This window comes from Mastomys coucha, unplaced genomic scaffold (assembly GCF_008632895.1).
Source record: "Mastomys coucha isolate ucsf_1 unplaced genomic scaffold, UCSF_Mcou_1 pScaffold22, whole genome shotgun sequence".
Taxonomy (NCBI): domain Eukaryota; kingdom Metazoa; phylum Chordata; class Mammalia; order Rodentia; family Muridae; genus Mastomys; species Mastomys coucha.
Window position 1 is genome coordinate 222,226,475 of NW_022196905.1, and position 8,619 is coordinate 222,235,093.

The window sequence follows — 8,619 nt, forward strand, 5'->3', positions numbered from 1 at the left end:
TCTCTCTCTCTCTCTCTCTCTCTCTCTCTCTCTCCTGCCTGTGAATCCACACATAGAACTCTCAGCTCCTTCTCCAGCCGCAAGCCTGCCTGGATGCTGCCAAGCTTCCCACCATGACGATAATGGACTGAACCTCTGAACTGTAAGCCAGCCCCAATTCAATGTTGACCTTATAAGAGTTCCTGTAGTCGTGGTGTCTTTTCACTGCAATAGAAACCCTGACTAAGACATATAGTATAGGAAGTGATGGTATCTGGATGGACAGAGCAGGTGTGGACCAACAGGCACTGTGGACCCTAGCAATGTGCTATCACTAGAGAGGTGACCTTTTTTTTTTTTTTTTAAATAAGATGATCTCCCACAGGCTAAGCAACAAGGAGGGCTCAAGGGGGGGGGGGTGTAAAGATCTCCCTGGGAAGGGGAAAAAGAAAAGATTTTGCAGGTAGGTAGTGGGCAGATGAGATTATGTTGAGGGGAGAGACTACTGGAATTGGGGAGTACTTCAGGGACGAGATGCAAACTTAGTACAATAGAAACGCCATGGAATCTATGCGAGCAACCCTAGCCAGAACTCCTAGTAATGGGGCCTGAACCGGCCATCTCCTGTAACCAGGCAGGGCTTCAAGTGAAGGTGTTGGTACACCAACCCAGCCACACAACCTTGAACCTACACTTTGTTCCGGCCTGAAGAGTGTTCTGGGACTGGTGCCTAGCCAACTCCATCCAGCCCCTGATGGGAGCAAATGCAGAGTACCACAGCCAAATATTAGGCAGAGCTTGAGGAGTCTGAGGAGGTAGGATTAGAGGAACCAGAGGGGTCAGGGCCACACCATGAGAATTCTGCTTTTAGAATCAACTGACTGGGACTCTTGGGGACTTGCAGAGATCAGGGAGGCTGTGGGGGTCTGACCTACGTCCTCTGCATATATGTTATGGCTGAGTAGCTTGGTGTTCTTGTGGGGTTCTATCAGTGGGGGCAGGGGCTGCCCCTGACTCTTGCCCCCTTGTGGCACCCTTTACTGGATTGCCTTGCCAACGTTGATGTGATGGTATGTTGCTGGTCTTATTGTATGTTGTTGTGCTGTTTGGTTGATGTCCCTGAGACTTCTGGTCTTCTCTGAGGGGAGGAGAGGAGTGGATCTGGGGGAGAGACTTCAGTCAGGATGTACTATATGAGAGAATTTTAAATAAATAAATGATAAATAAATAAAAAGAAATTCTAAAAGAGCCGGGCAGTGGTGGGTGCACGCCTTTAATCCCAGTACTTGGGAGGCAGAGGCAGGTGGATTTCTGAGTTCGAGGCCAACCTGGTCTACAGAGTGAGTTCCAGGACAGCCAGGGCTACTCAGAGAAACCCTGTCTCAAAAAACAAACAAACAAACAAAAAACAAAATAAAAAGAAATTCTAAAAAAAAAAAAAAAAAAAAACAAAGAGCTCTTACTACTTTGTTCATGCCGTCCCTGAGTTCCTGCTCTGCCCACTTGGTACTTGTGGGTGGTGGCAGAAACCCACAGAGGAGCAGATGATGTCTAGCAGCATGACTGGGGTGCTCTGGATGACCAGAGGAACACCGAAGCCTTCTTATCAGCCTCTAAATATGGATTCTTCAAAACTCAGTAGAACCCCACTGGGCCCTTATTGGTTTACGCCCTCCCCCATCCCATCACAATGCTGTAACCCTCATCTTTCTAGAGATGAAGAAGGAAGGATCATGGGGGTTTGCTGGCTGTCAGCCTAGCTCCAGACTCATTGAGAGATCCTGTCCCAGGAGAATGCAGTGGGCACTGGATAGATGAGCACACACCGCCTGACCTCATCCTCTGCATGTATGTGCACAGGCACTGCCTATACACTACACACACACACACACACACACACACACGCCATAACCAAAACCAAATCCAAAACCAAAAAACCCACTCATGAGGCAGAGCCCAGCCCCATACTGCAGGACGTGAGAGACTCCAAGAAGAGGGCGTGGCTCAGTGATTCAGCTCTTGCTGGCTTTGTGCAAGGTTCTGAGTGCAATGGCCTCCTGGAATGGGTAGGGGGGCACACAGAGAAGCTGGAGAAAGCAGAGACAGAAGTTTCCGGGCTTTTGTTGTTGTTGGCTGTTGTGGTGGAGCTGCTGGTGGGGTGTTTGTTTGTTTGTTGTTGTTTTTTGGGGGGGATTGTTTGCCTCATTCACAGTGCTGACATGGAGTCCAGAGCTTTAACTACCAGGCAAGGACTCTACACCCGGGCTACAGCCCAGCCCTGCAGAGCATCCTTGCAAGTTCGAGTTCACATCTTATCCACCTCCCACTTCCTGTTGGTGCATCTGGCGCAGTGCCTACTCCTCTCACGCCCCAGCTCTGCATCATCCACCTGCTCTGTGCAGTTGCGGTTGCTTCTGTTTGTGTCTCCGTCTCTACCGCCATCCTTACCTTGGCGTGTGTTTCCACCGACGCCAGAGGGCGCTCGGGAACACAGGCGCAAACCACACGCTCCTCTGCTCAGAAACGCCCCCACTCCACCCCAAGGCTACCTAAGGGAACATCACCCGGTCCTCTTACACACGTAGCTGATTTTAAACTTTCTTTTTAAAGATTTATTTTTATGTGTATAGTTGTTTTGTCTGTCTGTATGACCATACTGAGTGCATCCAGTGTGCTCAGAGGTCGGAAGAAAGCATCAGATTCTCTAGAACTGTAGCTACAGACTATTTTTTAGCTGTCAGCGGGACACTTGGAATTGAACCCAGGTCCTCTGGAAAGGCAGTCAGTTTTCTTAACAGCTGGGGCTCCCATTCCTCTTTTAAGATAGTCTCACTAAGTAGCCCTTGGCTGTCCTGGAACTCACTATGTAAAGCAGGCTGGCCTCGAACACACAGATCCGCCCGAGTGCTGGGGTTACAGGCTGTGCCACCTCATCCAGTTTATAGACATGGCATCTGGGTGCCGTCTGGGGGATACATAAAAGCAAAGCTAAATCATTATCATCAAAGTATTGTATCATTGCAGGGTTTCGTGGTAGGACGCCAAGTAAGGTGTCACGTGGTGGGGTCAGTGGGCCAACGGGCAGAGATGAAACTTTCCCTTGAAGTTCAGCAGAATCCTGCCCTGCTCCTTCCGGTGCCTGAGAGAGGATTCTGCCCCCTGCAGGTGGAAAGTATGATCCAGATTTGTGTCTCACTGGTTGTGCCATGGGGACGGGGTGGGGGTGGTGCCGCGGAGTGCAGGGGGAGGGGGGCAGGGACTGTCAAATCATTCCTATCAGCTCTTGCTTGGCCCCTCCTCCGTTTTCAAAGCAGGAAAGTAAAGGTCCCTCTCTCTGTAGCTCTCAGCAGACTCGCTCTGCCGCTGCTCCTGTTAAGGACTTGTGTGACTCGCTGGTACCCAGGGGACCATTGCAATCCAAACTGGTATCCCCATCTGATGTCCCACGCCTTCGATGCTCAGGTTGGAAATAGTTTCTAGGGGAGAAACAGACCTGGGGTAGGGAAGCATTACTGTGCCCAGCACCCCTCACCCAGAGCAAAGCTCCGGGCCCCAGCCTGGCTACAGAGCCCTGCATGATCTGCCCAGCTACTTTCCTATGTGTGTTCCTTCATCTGGCCCCTCCATCACTCTTTCCAACCACACCAGCCTCCTCACCACCCTCCAGCTCATCCTGCCTTAGGGCCTTTAAACAGGCTCTGATCAGGGGCCTCTCCTCACGAACAGCCCCCAAGTCTTCCTTGACACACTCCTCCCTCACCCAACGATGGCCAAGATGGCTAAGCTCCGCCCCCAGACTGCGCCCGTCAGACACCCGCTCCTTGCTTGATTTTGCCTCTTTCTGGTTCTCCCCCACGAATGTCAGCTCCCATGGCAAGTTCTGGGTGGGCACTCTACCAGCTGAGAAGGCTCTTTAATGGAAGTTCTTCTGTATTGTTCTCTTCAAACTGGACTATCTCTGCCTCCTCTCCAGTAAGCAGCGGGTGCTCATCGAGTATTGGTACACAGCAGGAGCTTGGTACTCTTTAGCAGACCAGCAAGGTGCTCAGTAAATACATGTGGGACTGTGAAAGGCAGCCCGATTTCTCTCGTTGAGCTAGGTTTAAACCCTGAAGACCCAGCAGGTGTTCCTGCAAAGGACAGAAGGCGATGGCCTCCCTGCCAGACACTAGGCTCCTGACACAAAGCCTCAGCTCTCCTCTCTGGGGCCATCAGTTATGTAGGGCAACCCTGCAAGCCCCTCCACAGGTAGAGGACGTGACTACAGATCATGTAGCTTCAAGACAGATCTGCATTTTAATGAGGTACCTAAAGGCCTGAAGGTCTTAGCAAATTAAGCTCCCCTTCGCAGACACTCCTCCCTGCAAAAGGTATTTAACCTCAGGCCGGCCCTGAGAAAGTGGGGTAAGGTTTCACTCATCACAACTCTCCGCTGCCTTGACAATAAACGCCTCTTCTTATTGGGACAGCAGTGGGGAACAGTGGAGCAGGTCTAATCTCCCACCGGAGGCCTCTCTGTGTTCTCAGCCATGGTCTCCACCATGCCGAGCTACCCAAGCAAGCCAGAGACACCCTCCTCCCCGCAGGAACCAGCCCCTCAGGCACCTACTCCTTTCTCAGCTCTTCCATGACACTGAGTCTTCTGTGTCCAAGAGTGAGAACCTGCCATCCCTGGCCTCTGGGCGGCCTGGAGACCCACGAGCCAGCACCCGGCAGTTCCCCGGGACCTCAGACTGTGCCTCCTCACCCCTGGAGCGGGGTCCTGCAGCTTCTCACAGCTCGCTGCCCACCCAGCGATATCGGGGTGCGCGCAGTCAAACTTCCCACGACCCGCCTCACCCAGCTTCCCGAGCCCTGGGCCAGACACAGGCCACCCATTTTAAACCCCAAGTACATATGAGAGGATGCTGGGCAGGCAGGAACCTAACACGCAGGGAGATACAGTTCTAGGGGAAAGGGCTGCCATGGGAGTTTTGTGAGGAGACAGAAACTTCTAGAACAATCCTGGAAGTCAAGAGTAAAAAGAGTAGTGTTAGACATACCCTATGTGTGGCCAGAATCACCCCACATGCGACTTATTACTCATGTGTTCTCTGGGTCAGAAGCTCAGTCTGCACTGGGGAGAACGGGAGCCTCTGGCTGTCTTTCCACTAGTCTAGGGTGGGTCCTGTAGATGGGCCCAGCAAGGTTCCTCTCAGAATGGGAATGCCAGCTGGGTATGGAGAGGAGCTTAGAGTGCCAGCTCTAAGGGGGCTGAGTGAGGCAGGAGGATCAAAACTCCAGGACATGGAGGCTAGAGAGATGGCTTAGTGGTTAAGAGCCATACTGCTCTTGTAGAGGATCCACGTTTGTTTCCCAATACCCATGTGTAGCAGCACACAAGTGTCTGTAACTCCAGCTCCAAGGGGGATATGATGCCCTCTTTTGTCTTCTACGGGTACCTGCACACAACTACATATGCCTACACACAGATACACATGCATACACATAAACAAAACATACATAAATCTTTTTATATATATATATATAATTCCAGAGATGCCTGAGCTACAGTGCAAGACCCTATCTTTAAAAAGGAAGTATTCAGAAAGGGGTGTGTTGAGAGATGCCTCAGCAGTTAAGAGGACCTGGGTTCCCTTCTTAAAACCCACACAGTGGCTCACAAGAATCTGTGACTCCAGTCCCAGAAGATCCAACAGACACCCTCTCATGGGCACCAGGCATGCACATGGAACACATACATACATACTTGCAGGCCAAACATGCATGCGCTTTAAATAAATCTTTAGAGAAGGAAGAGAAAAAAGGGAGAAAAAGCTATTCTACCAGATACAGTAGTTTATACATTTAATCCCAGCACTGGGAAGAAAGAGGCAGCTGTGTCTCTGTGAGTTCAAGACCATCCTGGTCTTCAGAGTGAGCTCCAGGCAAGAAAATGCCATCAATGAACCAGGGCTTGAGTCCTGACCATAGTTTGCCTTAACCTGGTCTTGTGAACATTTCCATTTTTTTTAAGGCTTCTGTGGGGCAGGAGAGATGGCTCTGAAGTTAAGAGCACTTTCAGAGGATCCCATTTGGTTCTCAACACCCATGTCAGGTGTCCACAGCACTTATAATTCCAGCTACAGAAAAATCTTACAACCTCTTCTGGCCTCTTAGAGCACCAAAACACACATATACACACAGACACATAAGTTAAGCCTTTAAAAATAAATAACAGGGGGCTGGAGAGATGGCTCAGTGGCTAAGATCACTGGCTGCTCTTCCACAGGTCCCAGGTTCAATTCCCAGCACCCATATGGCAGACACAACTGTCTGTAATTCTAGCTCCAGGGAATCCAATTCAGTCCTCATACAGACATATATACAGTCAAAACACAAACACACATAAAATAAAAATAAATAAACAATTAAAATAATAGTAATAAAAGCCACTTGTGGGCCAGTGAGATGGCTCAGCAGGAAAAGCCCATTCCTCAATAGCCCTCATTCCTCAGGTCCCACAACTTGTGCTGGCTAGTCTTATTTTTGTTTGTTTTTCTCCCAGGTGGCATTTTCTTAATTGAAGTTTCCTCCTTTCAGATAACTGTAGTGTGTGCCAAACTGACATAAGAGTAGCCAACACAGGCCAGGCAGTGGTGGCACATGCTTTTAATCCTAGCACTCAGGAGGCAGAAGCAGGCAGATCTATGAGTTTGAGGGCAGCCTGGTCTACAGAGGGAGTTCTTGGACAGATGGGGCTACATAGAGAAACCCTGTTTCAACAAATTGAAAGAAAGAAAGAAAGAAAGAAAGAAAGAAAGAAAGAAAGAAAGAAAGAAAGAAAGAAAGAAAGAAAGAAAGAAAGAAAGGGATGGAGGGAGGGAGGAAGGGAAAGAGAGAGAAAGAAACAGGGAGAGAGAGGGAGAGAGAGAGAGAGAGTGCTTCTATAATATCCTGCTGCAGTACATTTTCTTAATCAGTGATTGGTGGGGGAGGGCTCAGCCCCTGTGGGTGGTGCCATCCTGGCCTGGTCATCCTGGGTTCTATAAGATGCAGGCTGTGCCAGCGATGAGGCACATGCTGATAGGCAGTACTGCTCCATGGTCTCTGCATCAGCTCCTGCCTCCAGGTTCCTGCTCTGCTTAGGTTCCTGTCCTGGCTTCCTTCAGTGATGAACAGTGTTGTGGAAGTGTAGGCCTCATAAACCCTTTTCTCTCTGTATAAGTTAGGGTTCTCTAGAGTCACAGAACTTATGGAATAAATAATACATGTGTGTATATATATGTGTGTATATATATGTGTATATATATATATGTGTGTGTGTGTGTGTGTGTGTGTGTGTGTGTGTGTGTGTGGCTATATATTCAAATAAGCTCATATGAATATATATCCATATATGTGGATTTTGTTGAAACATATTTATTAGAATACATATGGAATATATATATGAATGTATATAAAATTTGTTGGAATGACTTACAGGATGCAGACCAACTAATACAGCAATGGCTAGCTATGAATGAAAAGTCCAAGAATCCAGTGGTTGTTCAGTCCCACAAGGCTGGGTGTCTTGACTGGTCTTCTGAGTAAGCCGGAATCCCGAAGAAGTAGGCTCCAGTGCCAGTGAAGGAATGATGTGCTAGAAGGCAAGGGCAAGCAGGCAAAGAGCATACGCTTTCTTCCCTGTCCTTACATAGGCCTCCAGAAGAAGGTGTGACTCAGATTAAAGGTGTGATTTCCTGACTCAAGATCTGGATCACAGGTGTGTCCTCCACTTCTGGGTTGTAGCTCATTCCAGATATGGTCATATTGGCATCCAAGAACGGCCATCGCACTCCCCGACTTGTTTTTTGATCATGGAGCTTCATCACACCCACAGAGACTCTAAGGAGAACAAGCTGGTCACTAAGACATAGTTGGGTACTATGTGACCATGTTTTGAGGAGGATTGTGGAAGGACTTTGGAACTTTGGGGTAGAAGAGCCATTGAGTGTTAAGAGCTCAGCGAGTGGTTCTGTGGGAGCTTGGAAGATGAGACTGATGAGAGCAATGCAGACAATGGAGGCCTGGCGTGTGAAGCTTCAGGGGGAAGTTTAAAGACTCTGTCAGGGCCATTTGCTATTTTGATTTAAGATTCTGTGGTTCTGGATGGCTGGGGCTGACGAATCAGCTGTGATCAACCAGAGACCAGAACTACTAAAGCGAAACCTTTGCTTTGCTGGGATCCTCGATGCTGGTCTACTGGAGCTGAGAAATTAGTGGTGATTAAGAAGAGACCAGTGGGCTGGAGAGATGGCTCAGAGGTCAGGAGCACCGTGCCTGCTCTTCCAGAGGTCCAGAGTTCAATTCCCAGCAACCACATGGTAGCTCAGAACCATCTTTTTTTTTTTTTTTTTTTTTTTTAAGAACTTTGTTTTATACATATATGAGTACACTGTAGCTGTCTTTGGACACACCAGAAGAGGGCATCAGATCCCATGTGGTTGCTGGAAATTGAACTCAGGACCTCTGGATGAGCAACCAGTGCTCTTAACCACTGAATCGTCTCTCTAGCCCCCCCAGAACTATCTATAATGGGATTTGATGTCCTCTTCTGGTGTGTCTGAAGAGAGCAATGATGTACTCTACTCATATACATAAAATAAATAAATAAATCTT